Source organism: Pleurodeles waltl, chromosome 4_2 (assembly GCF_031143425.1).
Source record: "Pleurodeles waltl isolate 20211129_DDA chromosome 4_2, aPleWal1.hap1.20221129, whole genome shotgun sequence".
Lineage (NCBI taxonomy): Eukaryota > Metazoa > Chordata > Amphibia > Caudata > Salamandridae > Pleurodeles > Pleurodeles waltl.
In genome coordinates, this window is record NC_090443.1 from 368,607,485 (window position 1) to 368,627,524 (window position 20,040).

Below are 20,040 nucleotides of genomic sequence, written 5' to 3' on the forward strand. Positions count from 1 at the left end.
GAGTTGTATCAATGGCAGGTAGCTTTACCTGGTCTGGGATTTGAAGTGGACATGGGTTGATCCAGGTATTGTGTTACATATTTTTGGTGTGTATAAGTCCCATGCCCAGGCTGTCAGGACAGTGGGATGGCAGAGATCTGTGCTACACAATAGCCCTGTTTGCCATGGTATGTGGGTTGCCACTGGTGTCATGTGTGTGATCATGTGTCTTTGACATGTCATCCTGTGAAATCCATTCACTCAACCTTCACATTGTATTGGCAATGATCCTGTTTGACTTGTATGTAGCTGTCATTGTGTTCCCTCATTGAAGGCCACTGTGCATGTGTGTCAACACTGACGTAGGTGAATGATATGCCTAGAGATGTCTGGCCATTTCAAATGGAAGGTTCTCTAACTAGGGACTGTTGTGTTGTCCTCTGTCTGTATTATGGGTATGTTGTTTTGGTAGGCATGGTATAGGTATGAAATAAGGGTTGAGCTGATGACAATTTCCACCATTATGTTCAGCTATTCTGAGGGACACAGTGTGACATGTCCCTTACTTCAGTGGTCAGTGATAAGTTACTTACTGACACCCAGACATAAGCAAAAATTATGGGGCATATTTATACTCCGTTTGCGCCGATTGTGCATCAAAAAATTTGACGCACAATCAGCGCAAACGTTGCCCCATATTTAAACTCTGACGCCCGAGACCGCAGATGACAAAATTCTGCCGTGTGCGTCATTTCTGGGATGCGGCAACCCGCCCTACGTTAATGATATGCAGGGTAGGCGTTCCCGTCCAAAAAACGACGCAAACAACCATGCGTCGTATTTATGCTTCCGGGCCAAAATGACGCACAGCCAGGAGGCGGAGCCAGAAAATGACGCACAGCCCGATTTGCGTCAAAATGTAACACCTGGGTGAGGGCAGGCATTAAAATGGGGCAAACACACCTGTATTTAATCAGAACACACAGAACAAACAGCAGAGCAGCAGAGCAGCAGAGCAGCAACAGGGAGCCATGAGGTGATTCTTATCCAGCGTGCACGCAGACGCAAAGCCCAGCGCAACCACAGCAGCTACCACAACACCAGCAGGGACCCCAAAGGCAGCGCAGAAGGCAGGAGAGGATATTCCGCCCAAGAACAACCCTTCAGCGCCTCAGGGAACACAACATCATACAGAGGTACCGGTTGAACTGGCAGGCGATCCAGCAGCTGCTGAGAAACATTGAACAGCAGTTGGCCCCCACTTTGGTGACACCCCGCACCATACCAACAGAAATAAAGCTGCTTGCCGTACTTCACATGCTGGCAAGTGGCTCATTTCAAACAACTGGTGCCCTGGTTGGCGGAATATCACAACCATCATTCTCCGCATTTCTGCAAAAAGTACTGGATGCCATCATTCGCCTGACACCCGCCACATCTGCTTCCCTAACACACTGCAGAAGCAGCAGGAAACTAAACAGGGGTTCTACGCAATCAGTGGCTTCCCACACGTCCTTGGTGCAATCGACTGCACACATGTACGCCTTGTGCCACCTGCTGCGACTCAGCACCTCTACCGCAACAGGAAGCACACACATTCAATCAACGTGCAGGCCATAGTCGATCACCAAGGAATGTTCACAAACATCGTGGCTAAATATCCTGGGAGTGTCCATGACTCATTCATCTTCCGTCACTCTACCATCAACCAACACTTCCAGGATGGACGGTATGGCAATGGACTACTTGTTGGTAAGTACTAAAACCTACTTATTCACACACTGCACAGCAACCCTCTAGGACACACAACACATACACCACAACAGCAACATCTAGACAGGAACACACTGAGGTCCTGACATCACTAGCCATGTTTCGTAAGTCACCATTGAAGCTGTCACACATTGGAATTTATTGTACAGCCTAATGTGAAAACGTCAATGAGTGTAGTAGCCGAAATGTCACCTTGCAAATTGTAAGTGTCCCAATGACCTTTATATTAATACACTGCCCTTGTCTAAAGGTATAGGGTGTCCAGGGTACTTTCATATGAACGTGCTAACAACACTTATAAATTAAACTCTACATTGAACTATCTACTCACCCCAAGTGAAGACACAAGGACACCTGTATCACAAGTCACAATGTTAGGGAGGGCACACTGCACTGAAAATCACACAACATACTGATGACAAACTGTTAGCAGACAAACACGTGCTCAGCCAAGGTAAAAACACAATGCAGATGGTATAGCCTACAAGTATAGGATGTCACATCAGTACACAAAAGAGTCACAGACAACACAAGACAACTACTGCCATGAACGGTCTTTTCAATAATGCAAGCTACATCAACATGATCCCATTCTTTTTTTCTTTCAGCTGATCAGGGGTATGGCATCCAGCCATGGCTAATGACACCATTTGGGAACCCGAGTACTGCTGCAGAGCGGGCATACAACGACGCCCATAAGAGGACACGCAGCATTGTCGAGCGGACCTTCGGCATCCTCAAGTCAAGGTTCCGCTGCCTCAACATCACTGGTGGTAGCCTCCTATATTCCCCCGAGATGGTCTGTAGGATCATCCTCACATGTGCAATATTGCACAACATTTGTGTAAAAAGGAACATTCCCCTCCTCGAACCAGACCCATACATGCCTAAAGACGAGGAAGAGGAGGATGCTGGCCTGCAACAGGAGGGGGAACAACCAAACACAGCTGCTGGAGTGCGTAGGCGCCAACAGATTGTAAATAATTTATTTTCATAATTATCACCATCACCACTTAATGAACTATTGTAAATAAACACTGATAACAAACACCACATCATGGTTTGGCCTATTCATTTCTGCCCACCTTTAGCATTAAATATCAGAAGAAGAATGTCGTCTCAAGGAGCAATAATGATATAACAATCAGGACACAGAAAAACACACAACAAATGTAATGCCCATCATACAATGGTCACATACACACACAATGTAAATGACTGACATCCTGTACAGTTCACCTTTGAAGGGCAATAGCTGAGGACCACACATATGACACACATACATGTAGGAAACATGGTTCATCGCAGCAGATGGCACACAACTAAAACACCATCACTCAACTGGGGGAAACAGGCCTCATACATCAGGCAGTTGACATGCTTATGCTTCAGGAACAGGAATGTATTACCAGATTCTTGGCAGCAGTAATTCCAACTACTTACAATCTTTGCAATGACTATCTGTCACTAGAGTTACACATAAGCAGAACATACACAGCACAAGTGCCACACATATGACAAGCATCCAGCACATCACTACCCATCTACATGTCAGCCCTTTTCTAAAAACATTACACACACATGCGGCTGGTCACACCCCACCTGTCTGAAGAGGTCCCTGGGATGCTGATATGTGTACACTGAGATTCCCTCATCTACACACACACACTCACAAGAGTCATCCAGTGTGCCACACCCTTTCCTATGCCTACCATTGTCATAGTACCATCTCACTGCATGGAACTCAGCTCATATAATACACAGGCTTGGAGTTTTTAAGGCCTGGTATCACCTGTAGATTGATTCTCGTGTGAAAGGTACTGTAGGCTAATTTTCAGCAAATCCCATCTGACAGGACTAGTGAGACATTGATGGAGGCCACACCAGTGATCCCCTCCATGCACACCACCCAAATGTACATGCCCCGTCCCTGCTGATGCCTCCTACAGCATAGATGTTGGCATTTGGGCAATTACATCATTAAGCATTGCTACTAATGTTGCCGTGTAACACTTTATCAAGGTTCATGTGTCACCTTCAAAACAACACAGGACATACACAGTGTGACATGTCAACTGTCTACTGGTCCCTCTGACCAGTCCTAGTCAGACCACTGATCATGTAATTTGTGAAAGAACTGGCTCCTGATTGACCCAGCATCCTGTCAGCCTGACTGGCACCTGTCCATTGGTCACCCTAAAGATACCTGGGGTCCACCTATGGACCACACGTGCTGTCCAAAACCTCTTGTACCTCAGAGACTAATTTGTCATTTGCCTCATCAATGTATACTCAAATACATAGTATTGCATCATCTGACTGTTATTTGTATCATATTTGTGACAGTGCCCTTGAATAGCTAAATCATGGCCCTTCTGTTGTCTGGGCCTCATTAATGCCTAAACTACAAAGTGTGACAGTGTACCTGGACCATAGCGTTTGATGGTGTACGTGGCCTCCAGCCGAACCAGTAGCCTCAGATAATGTCCATGAAAAGTCAACACATATGAGGACCCTGACAGTTCACACGCTGAGTTACATTGTTCAAATAATAAAGATGAGTCGTGTGTGCTGAATACCAGCCATTTACTTCTGCACAGAGGCTATGATGTTTCCTGATACATTACCATCCACAGAGGCCAACTTGAGTACAAATGTTGCAATGACACATGCCGGATCCAGACACCTGAGACATTTTCTCACTCAGCACACCAAGGTTGCCCAGTTGAAAGTCTCATTACACGTCTTCAGTGACAGGGTGGGAGCATCCACGTGTAGGTTACCATGTCCTCAATGACTTTTCTCACATTTAACTACAAACGATACTCATTAGATACACGATTAGCTGATAGACGTGGACGTTACAGTGACAACATACACCTTAACAGTTGATACTGGATCAATATTGGACCACACACATGTACATGTACCATCCAATCAACAAAATGGTTGCAAGCAGCCTATCACAGTAGTGTCCCAGTTGTAACCTAGCAGGAAGAATGAAACATGCCACTAAACCAGGTAATGCATAAAGGGCCACATACATCAACAACCTATTTGCTATCATGACATAAGGAACGTTGGGATTTTGCTATTAAATCAATGCTAAATGGTATGTCAGAATTCTCCAAAGAATCAATAGGGCAAACGTCAAATGGGCAAATGGGATTACAGATTAGCAAACAGTGAATCATACCCAATTTGCTTCCATGGGCCTGCTTTCAATGGTTTTGCATTACTGAATTTGGGAAACCCTTGGATAAAGTTGTAAGTCTGGAACAGCAAACCCCAGGGTGCTGGGTGCCTAAGTCCCCCTCTGCTGCACCCCAAATATACATTTTTTATGCACATGTGAAGCACACACATGCATAAGGCGCATGTGTGCCCTACATGTCAAAAGTGAAACACATTTTAGATACATTAACTCGTAATTAGGACATGGTTACCCCAAAAAAATTATTAGGCGACAATTGCACTACCTAATTGGCCTTTATGCAATTTGGAATCGCTTGACACATGTGGACACAATTTTGCTAAGGAATACATCCTGGTATCTCTTTCATATTTTTAAATTAGCAATCAGCAATTACCTACATATGTGTGCAATTATTAGTAATATCCATTCTGGCCAATCATTACTATGCACTGTGAATACCTTCAATACATCCTATAATGGACATTTGCTATAGCTAACCCCAAAGTTTATCACTTAGCACCGTTTGGTCATGCCAAAATTAATTTCTCATTTGGACAAATGAAATACATATTTGTCATAATGCGTCATATTTCCACGCATACAGCTTGTGCGTCATCATATTTGACGCACAGGAGTGCAGATAATGCAGAGTCAAAAATATATTTCATAAATAGATATCATAATATCCTGCATAACATGGCCGCCGTTTTTTTCCTTTATGTGTCATATTTCCACGCATACAGCTTGTGCGTCATAATTTTTGACGCACAGGAGTGCAGATAATGCAGAGTCAAAAATATATTTCATAAATAGATATCATAATATCCTGCATAACCTGGCTGCCGTTTTTTTCCATTATGCGTCATATTTCCACGCATACAGCTTGTGCGTCATAATTTTTGACGCACAGGAGTGAAGATAATGCTGAGTCAAAAATATTTGTCATTAATAGATATCATAATTTGCTGCGGCTTAATTTTCACCTCTAGAACTGTAAAATATGCCTCAAACAAATATAATATCCCAATAATGAAAAACAAATTGACTCTGCATTATTTGCACTCCTGTGCGTCAAAAAATCTGACGCACAAGCTGTATGCGTGAACATATGACGCATAATGGAAAAAAATGACGGCCATTTCATGCAGGATGTAATGTAATAGGATATCCTGTTTACAGAATCTATACAGTGGGTGTACTTTCACTTTCACTTTGCAGTCTCTGATTATTCTAGACTGTGTGGCTGTGTGCAAAGTGTTGGCCTGTGTATTAGTGCTTTTGTGTCCAGTGTGCCATCTCACTTGTTCTTTTGTCATCATTATCTTGTTTTAGAATACTGTCTGTGTTGTATTAATTTGTCAAGTCCAGTGTTGTATATATTGTCTGTGGGAGTCTGTTGTGGGTACTGTGATATAGGGGATAGTTGAGCTCTTCTTCTTGTTAAGTTTTCTTTGTATTTCCCCACTCTACCTTCCCCCATTTCCCCCTTTTCCTTTTTTCTACTACTTTTTCCCCTTTTTCAGTGCTGAAATGTCTGGTAGGCCACGACTTTCCAGGATGGGTGAAGAGTAATTGGGGGGAGTTTATAAGGCTTGTTTGCCATTTCCTCCCACTTATGCTGGAGACTGGGGATAGGGTGATACAGGGGTATCACACGGAGACCCGAAAAGTTCGGTGGGGGAAGGTGCGCCACCACTTGGTGCGTCTATATGGTAGCCAAAGGAATGACCATCAATTGAAGAACCGCTGGGCTGATCTGATCTCCAGGGAGCAAGATCTGCTGGACCACCTGGGAATCAGGATTGGTGGCCATGTTGGTGAGTACAGATCATGTAAATGTGCACAACTTAAAGCTGTGTTGTGACATGTGATGATTGTTACCCAATCTGTCTAAGTAGCTGACTGTGTGTAATGGTAGGGAAACATACAGGGTAACTGATGCACTATGTGAAGGATGACAAATGCTAGCAGTCAGGTAGCTCATGTTTTCAACACATACAGGTTGCTTGTAGCAGAATGTAATGTAGTGCCGCCTTTGTGTCAGACAAGCGACATATTAATGATGCAATCAGGACTCTACAGGTCACAATAGCCAGTGAAGTATGGATGTAGAAACATCATACCTACATATGTTGACGCTATAGCTAGACTGACATTTGTAAACCCTACATGATGCTGAAAATTAGTGCTGCCTTCACGTCAATTGAAGTTAGCAATGTGGCCCACACATATGTCACATGTGTGTCTGGTTGGTGTGTAGGGAAAATTTTCACGGAAGTGCCATGCCCTTGTCGTGATAAATGTGCTCCTTCACATTTAATTTTTACTTGCCAGATCTGAGCATGAACCATATTTGTAAAGGACTCAGGTGCCCTCAGCTAACATATTAGACAGGTATTTATTGTCACTTGTGCCCAAATCAGAATAGGGATGGCAGTCCAAAGGTATGGACTAGGGTACAAACATCTATGTTTGGTGCCAATCACCATTGTTTGGACACATCAATGTATGAAACTGTTACAACATGAGGTATTGCCAAAAGTACCTGGCCCTCTGTACCATGTACCTATCAGTCACATATGTGTCATGACCACATAGGCTGTTTGACAGGTCAGGCAGTCCTCAAGTAACCAGCTTTTGGATGTCTCTCTTGGATGCACATGATGCGATGAATGCACACCTATATTGTTGCTGCATACTAATGGAGGTGCATCTTTGCCACCACATGACAGTCCGGGCCACTGCATGTGTGTAGTAGTGTGTGTAACTGTAGCAGGAGACTCATCCGATGTAAATGTTGTGCATGAATAATTCCATGCAGTATGAGCATGTGTGAAAGTGTTTCATTACTCATGTCATGTCATATTATCACATTGTCTTTGTATTCGCAATTGTTTGTCAGTGCACGGATTCTGAGTATATTCTTCCTTCCATGCTTTACAGGTGGACCTGCACCGTACACATTGGGAGAGGTGGCTCATTTTGAGGACCCCGACACCTACAGTGAGTGTTGCATGTGTGGTATTTTTTGTGTTTGCTGGTGATGCGTGATGGACTACTGTGTGTGGAACACATTGCAAGGTTTGATGCGCTGCCCAATCATTAGTCTTGTTCCATTAGTGGGATTTCAGTTGTCACTTCATTTTGAGTTGACCTATGCTTATCCATTTGTCTGATTTTGGGTCTGTAGGCCATTCCTGTAGGGCCCGCTATGGGAAATGGGGTGAGTCATGTGGAATACACTAGTTAATGTAAGAGATGCTCTGGGACTTGTCTCGGACTGAGTCTGCATGTCAGACTGACATTCTCCCAGATAGCTTCTGCAAATGGCTTGTCTGAAATCTGCTGCTTCCCTAGTAACCGATGTACTGAGTACACTGTAGGTTGGATCTTCCTGGGGCATGTACTTCCACAAGTTGTACTAGAGTGTGTGGGACTAGAGTGCAACGGCCTAGGTGTACATGCTATTCATGATCATGGGTGTTCTTGCTCCTCTGTGTCTGTAGAAAAATATGCCTCACTGGAAGTATGTGATGTTGGCCTAGGTCAGTATATTTTGACATGTGTGGACCTTGGTTGGACAAGGTTTGGCTGACTCCAATTTGTTGATAGCCCTTTACTGGTGGTGTGTGTGTGGAGGCAAAAACATGTTGAGCTTTCTATACACTCCTGGGTGTGCATCGATTTTGGGATTGTTGGTTGTTCTTCCCACCCCCCTCAAAGACAGGCATGTGTTTGGGAATAGGGTACCTAGGACTGAAGCAACCAGTATGTTACACATACGTGTGACCATTTGAAACTTTGTTTTGAACCTAGTGTACACACTCAGTTATGGCACATGAGTTCTAAACTAGCGAATCCCATTACAAATTGCAGATCTTGAGGTTTGTGATTGTTATCACATACACTGACATATAGAGTCAGGCAATAGGCGGAGGAGGTGCAGCATGAATGTTGGCTGCATTTGTAATTTTTATGATGACAAGTTTTGGCTGATGTCACCCATCATGTAGATTATTGTATATGCTATGTGTGAGATGACCTTTGTATGCAGGCTTCCCATGTACTTCCTCTGAGAATTTCAATGATCTTTATGGTGATATGAGCTGTTACAACTACAGTAAATGTATTTTCCGATTGACTACTTGTGCTATTCCACACAATGCATTTCCTATGGTAAATAGTTGCCCTTTCTCTTCACAGCTGCAAACATGAGTGCCGCACAGAGGCATGAATTTGAGAGGCGGGCCATGAGGTACCGACATATCTTGCAGGTGCAGTCGGGGTTCCGACAGATGGCCCGAAAATACCAGGCGGATCGGGCCTCCGGAGCATGGTGGGCTTCACCACAGGGTGGCCCAACGTTGCCCACTACAGCCACCACCACCACAACCACCGGTTCTCCCCAAGTGGCCCCAGCAACGGCAGGGACAGTTGTCCCTTCCTCTGCAGCACAACCAGGACCCAGCATTATGACAGCTGCAGGACAGTTCAGTGGGCTAGGCTCAACACCCACACAGAGCACCTCTGCAGGGACCCAGACAGCAGCAGCACCTCCAATTGACCCTGCGGCATTCCAGGCTTTGGACCGCAAAATGGACAAGTTCATAAGGAAGGTGGACAAGCTGAGCCAGGATGTGGCCTACATCAAGAAGCGGGTCAGGTCCATCAGGCGGACCCTCCGGAGGGCCAACCTCTAGGACTGAAATGGTCTATTTACATTAATCCGTCCCCTCCCTCCTCTTTCCTTGTTATCATGATTAGTGGGGTTGGGGGATTAGTGTTAGGTTAGTATAGGTTGTTAGCTTAGTGTTAGGGAGGAGGGAGGGGGGTCCTTATTCTTTCTACTTTTCATTATTAAGTGTGTGGGTGGGTGGGGGTCAATGTTGGGGTTCCTGTGTGTTTAGAAAAAAAAGAAGAAAAAAAATTTAAAGAAATTTAAAAACAAATATCCAAAAAAATATATGATTGTTTAGGATAGTATAGTATGTGTGTAGGTTAGTATGTTTTGTCCTGCATGTGTTCTGTCTCATAATGGTGGGTGGGGGGGTTGATGTTTAGATCGATTCGTTATATGTGTAGAGTAAGTTTAGCTTAGGTTAGTTAGGGACAGTTGTGGGTAAGGAGTAGTCAGGTTAGATTAGTGTAGGTATGACTTTTCCCTTAGTTGCCTCTGGTGTGATTACTTATGAATACATTTATAGTTAACCCTTTGCATTATGTGTTAACTGCTGCTTGATCATGGCCTTGCCATCAGTGTAGGTGATTGTTGTTCTATGACATTTGTGTCCTATGCTACAAACCAAAGAAAAAAGAGGTTTAAAATGGCAGCTACCCCTGTACTAACTTGGTAAGTATCAACCATTTGATAGAACCACCATTTGGAGTTTACATGGATCACAAAGGATTTGTGTCGATGAGTATGTTTTCTACATCACAAAGTGTGCTTCCAGACTTGGTATTGTGGGGAATTTTTTAGGTCGGACTGCAGTGTGATGTTCAGGGACATCTTTGAAGATGAGGTGTTGTTAACACTCTTGTCTTCTTGTCTTCATTACTGACATAGATTTTGTGTGCAAAAAATCAGCATGATTACCTATTTGGAAGTTTACTCAGAAAGGTTGATTGATGCTGTGTTTAGTTGTTTTTGCTTAGATTAGACTGCATAATTCAATGTATTGGTATTGCATGGTGACAACATTTATCAGCCACCATTAGTTGACTTTGATTTCTATTGATGAAGCATTATTCTGTCCAACACAGCATGATTGTGTGTGGTTTCTCCCTTCATCAGTTATTCTCCTCAGGATGGGCAGGCTATGATGCAATCCTGGCCACTGCACAGATGTATCTGACTACATGATGTCAGGACAGTTGTATTGACCAGCTACATGGTTGTCACACAGGCACTTTTGTGTTATCTACTGCACAGTTGATGTGTCAAATTACACAGAGACATATTAGGTGTGCAAGTGCTATTTATTGATAGGTGCTGTAGTGCAATATGTACATTGTCCAGGTTTGCTGAGTCCATACTAGTGAAATCTTACATGGTGATCCTATAGAAGGGGTGTGGATAATGCTCCTGACATGCTGGGGTGATGTTACCGACAGTGCAGAGGGACAGGATTTGCCAATTAGTAGGAGAGAGACATTCACTGGCAATGCTGACAAGTTATACAGTGGTTAGCAGAACAGTCATTGAGTATAGTTGTAGTGAGACCGGCATTTGACAATACGTAGGACCTTGGTCGAAGTATGCCATGGTGCAGGGACTAGTGCTTCCGGGTACTCTTCCTTGTGAATGTGATCTGTTCCATGTCTTCATCTTCTGATGTGTGTGTTGCCTGCTTCGTCCTTGTTGTTGTTGGTTGTGAAGGGGCAACACACACCTCAGTGTTAGAAGACATGGAGTCAGACATCCTGGTCGCTGCTCCCTGTGAAGGTCTTAAGGGCAGTACTGCAGCAAGGAGGGCCTGCTGGTTTTTGAGAATAGCAGCTACATCACGATGGTAGGCAGCCAGGTCGGCCCTGAGGGAGTCATGATTGCATTCGTGCATGCAGTGGAAAGTTTGGGGTGCGAGGTGTTGTGGCAACTCCCTTACTGCCGTGGTGAATTCCTTGACAGTTTCTTGTAGTCCTTGCAGTATGGATGTTAGGGCTTGCATAGCTGCTGCCTGATCTGCATATGACATCATGCAACAGCGCACCCCCTCAAGGCTGGCTGCCATAGTTTGCATCCCCACCCGCACCTCCTTGGCCAGCTCCCGCTGTACTCCAACTACAGCTCTTTCAAAGCTGGTGCCAGTGTTGTCAGAGTCCTCAGCTGTATCGGAGCTGGTAGGTCTTGCAATTGGGGTGGTGGGTGGTTCTTCTGTGATGGCTGCTTGTTCTTTGCTCCTCCTTGTGACTAAAGGTGGGGTCTGGAGGGTTTCAAGGTCCTTTTGGATGGTCTCCTGGGGAATGTTTATGGGCTCGTCATCCATGTCATCAGCGAAATCTGGGACAGGCATATCGGCAGGAGATCCATCTTCCTCTGCAATGAAACAGGGTACAATTAGTGTGTCTGTGCTGTGACAATTTTGACGTAACATGCCTGCCTTTTGATGAATTCACTTTGTGATCTTGTTTGGTATTGTTATCTGCTGTCCTTCGTATGGGCATTGTTATAGGCCTATGGCCCACCTGTGTGTCACATGTATGATATTGAGTTATCAGACTTGTCTGCCTACTTGCCTCTAGGTGTTGCTTTATACCAAATAGAGAATAGCCACCTTTTTGTCCTACTCGACCCTCTGTGTATATCCATTCTCATGGTGAGACCTTTCACTGGCTGTGGGTGTTCTGATGGTCCTGGCAGCACAATTGCCTCTCAGGACCTGCCCCAATCCCTGATTGTTCAAATTGACTTAAATGTAATTGACATGTAGCATATCCTATGCATGGCAATGTTATGATGTGATATGGATGTTGATATTGTTAATGTGTCCTGCTGATGTTGGGTCGTGTGTGTTACACTGGATTGCCCTGATTATCGTATCAGTGTCCTATTTCCCCCTCTGACTGTGCAGGTGTATTTCAGTGACCAGTTCCATGTATCCCCTCCTCAATGCTGTTGTCTAAGCAGTATGACTTTTGTGATGTTGCCTTGTTTGCCAGGCACCGGATGGTCCCTGACATATGCAGCATGGGTGTGTCCTTAGTGCTGTGTCACTCCTATTGCTGTTTACATTGGCTGATGTTTGCGGCAACTATGGGCATTGACATTTGAGTCTGGGGCCTTTGTCTTGTTTCAGGGGATTGTTGCAGATGTCATCCTCACCCCTTAATTTAGGTATGTATGTTCCATGGGGAGGTTACTGCCATTGGCTACTATAGCTGCACAGAGATCAGAGGTGGTAGTGTCAACTGTTGTTGCAGTTACATTGCAGTTGTTGTTTTGGCTAGAGGATTGCTGATAGGGCCCTAGTTAATGTAGGAGATATTTTGGCCAGGATGTAAGTTTGACGTAGTGGCCTTCCCTCTGTCGAGGCTTTCCCTTTGCTCCATTGTTGGCATGACAGGATGCCCCTATGGGACTGTTGTTGGTGTAGTGTAATGTTGTGCCCCAGCTTCTGTTTGTGCAGGCCATGCCCCCCTGCAGTACCCCTTTACCCATGCCACTCCATGTATATGATGACTTACATGCAATGTGTAGTACGTATTTCCCACCCCAGCTCACAGTTGACATTATTGCATTTTAAATCCCCATGCGACTTACCCTGCATGTGCCTTGTCTCCTGGTAGTCTGCGCTGTCCTGTCCTTGAATCCCTGTGACGATCTCCTCGGGGATGACGGCTGCAACCATCTCCTCCATGTGGTCCAGGGCCTCCTGGTGTGCTGGACTCCCACCTCCAGTCTGCAGTGCTGCCTTACTGTTCCTGGCCATTTTTTTCTTTGTCCTACGTTTGCAGTCATGCCAGCGTTTCTTACACTCGGTGACTGTCCTGCGTACTTCAGCCACACTGTTGATCTTGTCAACAATTTATTGCCATATGGCCTCTCTCCTACTGATTGGCAACTTAGACGTGATAAACAGTTGGTGCTGGTGTTCTGTCACCTCTTTAACCAGGATTTCATGCTCCTCTGCACTGAAGCGACACTTTCTTTTTTTTCTATATATGTCCGGGTTCTTGTATGGATCGTCCTGGCTGGTTCCTGGTCTTTTGTCATCTTCCTGGGGTCTGTAGTGGCATCTGGGATCCATTTTGGCTCTCCTCTGCTGAAATGGCAGTGTTCTCGGGTATTTTTGACGCTATTGCGTAAAAAAAACAGTGCTTATCCGGGTTGCGGTGTTGTAAATCGACCCACAGTCATTTACGCCGCGTTAACGTCGTTTTCCTTTACGTCTTGATGCCGCGATGTGCGTCAAAAAAAAATTACTCCCACCTGTTGATTGTGCCGCCGTGCATCAAAGTATAAATATGACACACGCACGGCGCTACGAAATGGCGTTAGCCGGCGGTTTTGCGTCAAAAAGTATAAATATGGCCCTATGTTTGTACATACTAGACTATGACAGTCCAGACATATGGTCAGTCTGTGTGCTGCACGATGTAATAAATAGAGTTTGGTGTCCACTTGTGTCATTGTGTTTGTAGTGATCCCCAGGATGACACTACCTGTGACATGTCCCTCCTCACATTTCCTTCTAATGATTTACTCATGAGCATGAAACATATTTCATATTAAAAAACTTACATGGATAAAGTATGACCATAGATAGTGTATTAGTTGTGTTTATTTTCATGTGCACAGGAGATTGGGTTGAATGTGAGCAAAGAATTAATGTTAAAACAGTGAAGGGATCAGTCATGGTGGATGTTATCATTTGAGTAGGTGCCACAACATTTGAAGTCCCAAGTCCAGTGTCCTACTATCCTGGAAAATTGGAAAATTGTTGTTGAAAAGTCAACAGGGTGCATCTGAGGCACAAAAATGGGAATCCATCAGTAGGGGCTTACTTCCTGGCAGTGGTTATTGTTTTGCCATCTGCACCTCCTTGTTGTTTGGGTGGATGCCCACGCTTGGGGGGGGGGGGGTTCTTCAGCTACAGAGACAGGGGTGTCTGAGCCATGTCCTTCCCCTGGCAGGGAACGCCATTCCACTGGCTGCCACAGATGTTGGACGGGCTGGTGTACCTTGCCCAATGGAAGGGGTCTGGTGTTGTGGACGTTGCCTGCTCAAGGTGGTGTTGATGTCTCTCAGCACCCCTGTTAGGGAGACCATGTGGGCATTGTGGGCCTCCCACTTTTGGATGACTTCCTGGTGTTTGTCCCTCTACAGCAGCTTGATCTCCCCCCTCATGGCAAGTACCTGGCCCATCATGCCTTGGGGTTGTTGGTAGGGTCCCGAGACTTGTGAGATGGTGTCCTGGCCAGAACTATCCCTAGAAGCCTCATGCCGCTGGCCCACACCATCCCTCCCACGTATCTTACCCCCATGTGCCTGCACCCTTGGCACAGTTTGCCCACTGCCATTGGTGCCAGGGATTTCGAGTTGTGACTCAATTTCCTGGACTGGGGGACACATGATGGTTGCAACTGCCCTTGGGACACAGGTTTGGGGGTGACTGGTTGACTGGGATGTAAATGCAACAAGGCTGGGAAGAGTTGATGTGGGCAGGGTGGGGCTGACTGTTGTTGTCTGACCAGGTTGCCCAGATGGGCCAGAGCTGTCCCAAACGACCACACTTCTAGGAGTGCTCTCCTCACTGAGGGCTTAATCCAGGGGGGAAGTGGCTGTCTCAAGAATGCTTTCCATGGTCCCAGTGGCAAGTAGACCTGTTGTGATGTAAAACAGACAGTTACAGGTTGTAATGTGACATGCAGCACCAATGCTAACAAGTAGATATGTTTGGGCCGCATACAGATTGTCTTTGCATGATCCCCTTATGTGACATCTGCTTTTAATTATGAAGACCTGACATTTGGGGTACAGGCAATTCCTTTTTAAGCCATCTCGCTACAGGATGACACTGTATCTTGGCACTTGGACGTGAGTTCATTGAATCATATCTTGCCAGCAATGTAGCTTTGTATGTTTTATGGTCCCTCCCAGTTTGAAAGACTTCATTGTTCTTTTAACAGACAGCTGCACAATGTCATGTGCACAATGTACACCAAGTGCACCACACTGCATATATTTGCGATCCCCTATGTGAGTAGAGGCCAATAGGTGATGGGAGATAGGAGGGACGGAGGAGCGGAGGACACAGTTGTAGCTGTGTGTGAGAGGTATGTCAGTGGCACCTGTCCTTTGCATCCCTGTCAATAGCTGTCCTATGTCAACAGACTGTACAATTGTTATCCCCCTAGGTGAGTACTATTCTATAGGTGATGGGAGCTAGGAGGGACAGAGTAGCAGAGGACACAGTTATAGCTGTGTGTGAGGGGTATTGTACTAGCAGATGTCCATAGAATCGCTATCATTCCCACAGACTATACAATTGCATACCATTCAGGTGTGTATACTCCATTTTTGGTATACACGGAAGGCTATTTTCAGTATGGTACACTGTTCTGGTTTTAGTAATGGTAGAACAGTGTCTATTGGAAGTTGTAGTGCTGTCAGTCCCTGTACTACCTACATCATACACAGATACTGTGCCCCCTGGTGAGTTAACTTCACATGTGATATGCCAGACAGGGGTATTCAGACACTTTGACACAGGGGTTCGTGAGTGGCGTGACAGTGAAGGTGGCAAAAGATGATCAGCGAGCATGCTTGACAATATATTTTGGTGACATTATTGGTGTTGGGACTTATCCAACTCCAATCCCCCAAGTATTCCTGTCAAGCCCTCAGGATGCAGGATGGCCAAGATTTTCTCCTCCTATGATGTGAACTGTGGGGGAGGAGGTGGGGGAACACCACCAGTCTTGAGGTCCACCAGCTGGTGCCTGGTTAACATGGAACGCACCTTCCCCCTGAGGTTGTTCCACCTCTTCCTGATGTTGTTCTTTGTCTGCACATAGCTGCCTACAGAATTCACCCTGTCGACTATTCTTTGCCACATTTCCATTTTCCTCGCAACTGTAGTGTGCTGGACTTGGTGGAGGTAGACAACACAAAACTAGGATGCTGTGTGGTGAGGGGCTGATGGTTAGTGATGATGTGTAGAGGTGCTATTTTGTGTGGTGGGTGTGTTGTGCAGGTGTGGGATAAGTGCTATGTGGAAATTGGAGGGGGTCTGTTCTATGGTACTGTCTCTGATTTTGGGATCTGGCTTCTACATGTGGTGTTGTAGATGCAAAGGATTGTTGTGTGTGAAGGGGGTTTTTATAGTGCAGTTTGTAGGTGGTTGCTGTGTAAATGTGTGTCAGCTATGTGGATTTTGAATCCATCCAATGTGGTGTAGTGTATTACTGTGGTGCCTGCCTACTGCAGTGGTTTCGCCGCATTGGCTGACTGCCATTGAAGAACCTCCATTGTGATTTGTGAGTTATAATAGGTTGCGTGGTTGGTTGATGGGCTGGAGGGGCTGGTGGTTTGGCCGCCTATTTTCCACCCTCCAAAGTCCTGGCATTGTTGGTTTTCTGCCTGTGTTTTGGCCGGTGCTGGCTGTTCAACTCGTAATACGGCGGTCTGTGGGACCACCAACATGGTAGGCTTTTTGCAGCTGCCATCATGGCCCTCTTGCGGTCAGACCACCAAACTTGTAATGAAGCCCATAGTTTTAAACAACATAAAGAAGGTTATCCAAGTATTCTCTAGTCCTTGGGCTCAGAAAGCACTACATTCCCAACATCTGGAAGTATTGTAAGATATATAGGACACTCAGATGTGCGAATCTTCAAAAAGGTACAACTTGCCTATGCTCAGCTTCTGTTAGTTGGTCATTGCCCATACGTACAGTTCCCACCAGACAGCCTGTTTAGTTTAAAAAAACTGACACCATTTGTCATCAAGGACAGTCATATTCATTTATTAGGTGAAATATAAACTGTAGCTATTCATTGTTATGCTTCAACATAGTAAATGACTTGTTGGTTTTATCTATACTACCTCAGAACGCAATGTAATGAAGAGGCTAAAGAGGGAAATAAATCAGCCTTATCCTCTAGAAAAATGAACAATGAGTGATTGTAAAATTCACAGAGGCTAGAGGCCCAAAACGTGATTGTTCCCACTCTTTGGGGTGCTATCGTTAAAAGGAGCATGGATCGAAATTGGCCCATATAAAGGAAATTAAAAATTGCTATGCCTCATATCTGTGTCATCAAAAAAAGAAAAAGATCAATTAAATTGGTAAGACAATAGGTGAAATGTGTACATCTGACTGTGAGGACCTTAAAATGCTATGTCCTCTGTTCGAGAGAGATCGTCGCTATAAATCGTTAGTAACCAAATCACTGACAGTATGCCCCCGATTTGACAACTCCCACCCTGTTACAATAAATATTTGCGATAACATAATGTTTCACAAGGCAGGGTCACACATTTTCCAACAGAATATGTTAATATAGCTTTATAATTGAGACATCCCCTGCAAAGATTTCATTCAATTAGCTTAAGAAAGGCATCCTCACCACCTTAAAACAGCCCACCTGGTCCCCTCCTAACTCCGAGTGTCTCGCAGGCATAAGTGCCGCCCTGATAAGATACGGTACTCACTTGCCATAGGAACGCCATGGGCAGTAGGCCCTACCCTCTCTGCAAGCTCCCCAAGATAGTTCAGAGCTGGACAGAGGTGGTTTTAATCGCCGCCAAAGCAGGGAACTGGGACGTCCTAAAAAAACAAAGGACACAAAAATGTAATCAGAGTATGGTGACCATCTTTGAGTGTAGATCTGTATTTTAAACGGCCTTAAAAATAAAGGAAGGGCAAGAGAATGCAGTCAGAATATGTCAGCCATCTTTGAGTGTAGAACTATATTTAAAAAAAAGGCCTCTGGTGTGAGAGATCTGTGTCCCAAAATTAAATTAACAGACCATTGTCCCCATAATAAGTTACCAGATATTTAAAAGCAAAAGTAACTTTATGTAATAGCCACACTGAGGTCCTCATTATGAACATTGGTGGCCTCATCTGCCAAATAATGAAGTCTGTGGGGACCGCCACAGGCAGCCTTCCACCACCGCTAGGCTACTGCCGACGGGCAGCCTGACGATGGCGTAAATCATTATACGACAGCGCTGCCCTCTGGATAATGATCCCTTTTCCTCCATCATTTCCCTGGCAGGTTCCCCCGCCACAGAAAGGATGGCGGAAGGGGTGCTCCGGGGCCCCTGCACATGCCCATGCACTTGGCAAGGGCAGTGCAGGGGCCCCCGTGCAGTGCCCCATCACGCAGATCACTGACTGCTTTACAGGCAGTAATCTGCGCAACAGGTGCTGCTGCACCCGCCGCACACAAACACTGGCGGCGGCTCCATTTGGAGCCGCCGTCAATGTTAAAGCCCTGTTCCCTGCTGGGCCAGCAGCTGGAAACACTGTTCCCTCCCACCAGCCCAGCAGGGAAAACATTATACGGCCAGCAGGGGGGGTAATCGCACTGGCGGTCTTCTGTTGACCTCCAGCGCTGATCTCTGTGGTTTTTACTGCCAAGATCATAATGAGGGCATGAGTATTCAAATAATATAATGGTAGATTATTCACATGAAGAAGATGCTATACTACTATATTAGGGTACCACATCATGGTCCTACTCTGGGGTGGTGGGTTTGTACATTGCCATTGGGAATCAAATTATGTCAAATCAATTGTGACAGGCAGGAAATCAAGGAGTAGTGACCACTATTCCCTAATACAGATCATCGCCAGAATTTGGTCCACAGGATATTGTCATTTTTCCCATTGATATGGGTTCATGGAGCATATACTTTGAGTAGGTGAGTACACTGTATATCATCCCCTAAATATCCAGAGGACAGAATATCAATGACAGAGTATGCAAACAAAATATCCACTGGTAAGCCGAGATTTTCTATACCTAACTTTACATTTATGTGCCTATGTGGTACATATATCTTCAAGGCATGTAGAGGTGGAGTTAGGAATAGTAAATCTATACTTCCCTATATGCATGTACTTTTCCATATATTGTCTCTCATAATTATGTCCTCGATATTCTTTTATGATGATATCCTGGAGGTTGATGTTCAGTAGAGCAATCCTTTGAATAAATATTGATTGCATTAATTAATGTATTTCTTCCTTTCAATGTATTATTAGGGCACATTCACATAATGGGACAACTGACTCTAATGCCAAATGTGCTAATGCCAAGACAATTCAACACATCACAGTCAGCTGCTGTACTGTCTTATGAGTGAGTGTATGCCCCAGTACCACTTACAAATGTAATTGTGACCAAAGTCATGCTACGTGGCATAGTATTACAAGTCTAGATCATGAACATCATTAAGTAGGTCACTGCAATGTGCCACATTTGACTGTATGGTACTTTAAGAGTTATGCACAGTAGTCAGTAAGGGACAGCATTACCTCTGTGGTACACACAGATAGAGTGACATCTGGCACTTACAAATGTTGACAATTGCTGTAAATACGCCCTATAGATGCAGGGCATGATGGGCAGTGAGTCAT